We start from the raw sequence: 5672 nt of genomic DNA, 5'->3' as shown, positions 1-5672 counted from the left end.
ATAAAGTATCCTTGTTCTGGGGGCAGACAACCCGAAAAGCGCCGTTCTTAACGTGTTAATCCGACAATATTTATGCAAATAGATATACAAAAATTTTAATCATTGTTTGTAAGAAAACGCAATTACTATTTAAGAAAGAATATAATAAGAAAAATTATCGTAATTTTAGTTAATTCTATTATTGCGCCATCTATTCGTTACTGATGCACTAAAATTTAATAGGCAATTATGTAGTCATATTCAGTATCGTATTGATGATTATACTTCCAACATTACACGCACGTATATAAAGTATCCTTGTTCTGGGGGCAGACAACCCGAAAAGCGCCGTCCTAAACGTGTTAATCCGACAATGTTTATGCAAATAGATATACAAAAATTTTAATCATTGTTTGAAGGAAAACGCAATTAGTATTTAAGAAAGAATATAATAAGAAAAATTATCGTAATTTTAGTAAAAATAAGTGAATACTATTATTGCGCCATCTATTCGTTATTGATGCACTAAAATTTAATTGCCTATTAAATTTTGTAGTCAATATTCATGATTATACTTCCAACATTACACGCATGTATATAAAGTATCCTTGTTCTGGGGGCAGACAACCCGAAAAGCGCCGTCCTTAACGTGTTAATCCGACAATGTTTATGCAAATAGATATACAAAAATTTTAATCATTGTTTGTAAGAAAACGCAATTATTATTTAAGAAAGAATATAATAAGAAAACTTATCGTAATTTTAGTAAAAATAAGTGAATTCTATTATTGCGCCATCTATTCGTTACTGATGCACTAAAATTTAATAGGCAATTATGTAGTCCTATTCAGTATACATTCATGATTATACTTCCAACATTACACGCACGTATATAAAGTATCCTTGTTCTGGGGGTAATTTAGAAAAATCACCACCGGATAAGTCGCAGCAACGGTTGAAATGGAAACGGATTGCGGCTAGAAACGAAAGATGACTATCACGTAACGCACACGAGCAAAAAAAAAAGAGGATGGAACGAGCAAAAGATGGTCTGACTGATGGTGGACTTTACCTCGACATCGATTCTTATTTTTCTCTTTCTTCTGGGGGGATTTCGAGCGGAAGATGGATTACCGCTCGGCTTGTCGAATGAAAATAAATGCGCCAGGTGTTAGTTGGGTGACCCGTTTGCCACGACCACGACAATCCCAGAAAGTAGCGTCGCGCAGGGATTTCCTTGCAGATAATTTATCTTCATACTTTGCAGATTCTAAAACAACATTTACATATGTTTAAGCTTATAAAGTTGCCTATAAACAGAATCTGTCATTACATTGACATATGTTTTTTTCTTTCATTAAATGAATAATTTGTTAATTAGTTTAATTACTCAATCCATTTTCTATACGCTTTTAATAATAACTACTCTACTTAATCCAGTGCGAACGTTAATCACTCATCTATAGCGGCGCAATCAAATACGTTTACGTTAATGTATACAAAGTTGCCTAATTATGTAATTAGGGGGAGCGGAAGGAAACAAAAGAAAAAGCAATTAATTTTGCTTCGGGTTTTTTTGGGGTGCGAGCGGGCACGTTCACATTACTTAACTGTATGCGAAGTTGCCTCGATTTTAACGGAAACGCAATTAATTTTGTTTAATGTGTATTTCAATTCGCGTAGGTGTGCGCACAGAAGCCGAGCGATTTTAATTAAGCATTCAAACGGAAACCGAGAAATTTATCTCGCTTATTATATTAGGCAATAAACGAAAATTAACGATAGCGAACGTATTCACAGCAAGTCAATAGTTATGCAATCAAGTTTACGTCGAAATATGTAACATGAGAAATTGTGCAATGTGGCAACGTTGCAAGTTATCTGGTCCGCTTGACAGGTCATAATAGTTTTGTTAAGTGATCATAGATGTCGGATGAATCGAAACGTATATTATCGCCGATTAACCTGTTTTTATCAATATTTTTTTTATGTACGATAGATTAGCGCAAACATTCGAATTTTAATTAAGCATTCAAACGGAAACCGAGAAATTTATCTCGCTTAATATATTAGGCAATAAACGAAAATTAACGATCGCGAACGTATTCAGAGCAAGTCAATAGTTATGCAATCAAGTTCACGCCGAAATATGTAACATGAGAAATTGTGCAATGCGGCAACGTTGCAAGTTATCTGTTTGGTCCGCTTGACATGTCATATTAGTTTTGTTAAGTGATCATAGATGTCGGATGAATCGAAACGTATATTATCGTCGTTTAACCTGTTTTTATCAATATTTTTTTTATGTACGATAGATTAGCGCAAACATCCGAATTTTAATTAATCATTCAAACGGAAACCGAGAAATTTATCTCGCTTATTATATAAGGCAATAAACGAAAATTAACGATCGCGAACGTATTCGCAGCAAGTCAGTAGTTATGCAATCAAGTTTACGCCGAAATATGTAACATGAGAAATTGTGCAATGCGGCAACGTTGCAAGTTATCTGTCCGGTCCGCTTGACATGTCATAATAGTTTTGTTAAGTGATCATAGATGTCGGATGAATCGAAACGTATATTATCGCCGATTAACCTGTTTTAATCAATATTGTTTTTATGTACGATAGATTAGCGCAAACATCCGAATTTTAATTAAGCATTCAAATGGAAACCGAGAAATTTATCTCGCTTATTATATTATGCAATAAACGAAAATTAACGATCGCGAATGTATTCAGAGCAAGTCAATAGTTATGCAATCAAGTTTACGCCAAAATATGTAACATGAGAAATTGTGCAATGCGGCAACGTTGCAAGTTACCTGTCCGATCCGCTAGGCATGTCATATTAGTTTTGTTAAGTGATCATAGATGTCGGATGAATCGAAACGTATATTATCGTCGTTTAACTTGTTTTTATAAATATTTATTTTATGTACGATAGATTAGCGCAAACATCCGAATTTTAATTAAGCATTCAACCGGAAACCGAGAAATTTATCTCGCTTATTATATTAGGCAATAAACGAAAATTAACGATCGCGAACGTATTCACAGCAAGTCAATAGTTATGCAATCAAGTTTACGTCGAAATATGTAACATGAGAAATTGTGCAATGCGACAACGTTGCAAGTTATCTGTCCGGTCCGCTTGACATGTCATATTAGTTTTGTTAAGTGATCATAGATGTCGGATGAATCGAAACGTTTATTATCATCGTTTAACCTGTTTTTATCAATATTTTTTTATGTACGATAGATTAGCGCAAACATCCGAATTTAATTAAGCATTCAAAAGGAAACCGAGAAATTTATCTCGCTTATTATATTAGGCAATAAACGAAAATTAACGATCGCGAATGTATTCAGAGCAAGTCAATAGTTATGCAATCAAGTTTACGCCGAAATATGTAACATGAGAAATTGTGCAATGCGGCAACGTTGCAAGTTATCTGTCCGGTCCGCTTGACAGGTTATAATAGTGTTGTTAAGTGATCATAGATGTCGGATGAATCGAAACGTATATTATCGTCGTTTAACCTGTTTTTATCAATATTTTTGTTATGTACGATAGATTAACGCAAACATCCGAATTTTAATTAAGCATTCAAACGGAAACCGAGAAATTTATCTCGCTTATTATATTATGCAATAAACGAAAATTAACGATCGCGAACGTATTCACAGCAAGTCAATAGTTATGCAATCAAGTTCACGTCGAAATATGTAACATGAGAAATTGTGCAATGCGGCAACGTTGCAAGTTATCTGTCCGGTCCGCTAGGCATGTCATATTAGTTTTGTTAAGTGATCATAGATGTCGGATGAATCGAAACGTATATTATCGCCGATTAACCTATTTTAATTAATATTGTTTTTATGTACGATAGATTAGCGCAAACATCCGAATTTTAATTAAGCATTCAAACGGAAACCGAGAAATTTATCTCGCTTATTATATTAGGCAATAAACGAAAATTAACGAACGCAAACGTATTCACAGCAAGTCAATAGTTATGCAATCAAGTTCACGCCGAAATATGTAACATGAGAAATTTTGCAATGCGGCAACGTTGCAAGTTATCTGTCCGGTCCGCTCGACATGTCATATTAGTTTTGTTAAGTGATCATAGATGTCGGATGAATCGAAACGTATATTATCGTCATTTAACCTATTTTAATCAATTTTTTTTTGTATTTACGATAAATTAGCGCAAAAATCCGGTTGGTGTTTTTATAAGGGAGCGAAACGGAACGGCTAAATGATGTTTGCTTTCAGAAACGGGGGTAGGTATTTCCAGAAAGTGCGACGAAAGTGAAATTTATCCCTTCCTCCTACACCCTCTTCATCGTCACAGTCTTTCTTGTGCGTGGGTGTTTCGAGGGATAAAAGGCCAATGTCGAAATAAAAGGGAGATAGGTCAGCACATAAATCAGGGATCGTGGGCGGCTTTGATTCATGTCCCTTCTTCTCGGAATGCGTTTGTTTGTTTTCCACGGGAACACGCGGAAAAGGGAAATTTACGGTCGCCGATTTTCCCTCCACCTCCACCCTCACGAAAAAAAAAATAAACCCGGACGAGATTCACTCGCAAAAGCGATTTATACATTCGGAAATTTATGCGATTTCTCACGAGATCAAAGCAATCTTTTACGTATAAACGTAACAACCGTAACTTCCGGATCACAACTTTGAAACATTTCGATTATTTTTTTTCTTCTATTGTTTCACTTCTCTTTTTTTTTCTTTCATCCCTTAAAACAACAGTAAACATAATTCTGCAACGTATAATCTCTTTTTTCCTTCCCCCCACGGATGCAATGCTTTTAATTAACAACAGGTGAGGTGAACTTTCTGTTTGCTTTGACTTTCCCAACGGAATCCGGATTTTGTCGTCCGGGATTATTAATTATTACGCGATTTAACTTTCGCAACTATTTTTTTTTGTCCCGTCATCGTCGTCGTTTCCGTGGAAATTAATTAAATTTTCCGTCACCGTGGCAACTGTTAATCACGAATTACGGCGGCCTTTGTCCTCCACCGAAGACCCATTATGCACCCGCCGCACAATCGAAGCTTATGTTCAGCGTCATTCATTTTTTTCTTATACCCTAACCAAAAACAAAAACGAAACCATATAGAAAAAAAGAGAATGAAAAAGAGTGCGCGCATTTGGTTGCATAATTGAATCGAAATGCGTAATTTTCCAATTAAAACGATCGAAACCATTGTTAAACTTTCACAATGAAACGTTCACGTATTAGAAATTACGTAACTTTAATAACTTCATAACCGTTCAATTGGAGTATCTCGAGTTTGAATTATGTGTATGTAATTGAAACTGTACATTTAGTTGCATAATCCGTTTTCTAAAAGAATACCACAAGTGTCCATTCTCTACCCTATTGTTCAGGTTTTTCGTAGAAATCGCGTTTTATTTATGTTCGATCGTAAAATTCCGCTTCGGAATTAATTAATTAATTAATTAATCAGTTAGTTGGTAAATTAATTTGTCAACGAATGATACAATTAATTAATCGATAAACAAAGTTAATTAGCTTCGCGATATCCGACTATCGAAGCTTATGTTCAGCGTCAATCAACTTTTTTTTTCACCCCAACCAAAAACAAAAACGATTGCATAATTGAATCGAAATGCGTAATTTTCCAATGGAAACGATCGAAACCA

Source organism: Nicrophorus vespilloides, unplaced genomic scaffold, assembly GCF_001412225.1.
Source record: "Nicrophorus vespilloides isolate i.1.1-1 unplaced genomic scaffold, Nicve_v1.0, whole genome shotgun sequence".
Lineage (NCBI taxonomy): Eukaryota > Metazoa > Arthropoda > Insecta > Coleoptera > Silphidae > Nicrophorus > Nicrophorus vespilloides.
Note: the sequence above shows the minus strand (reverse complement) of the source record.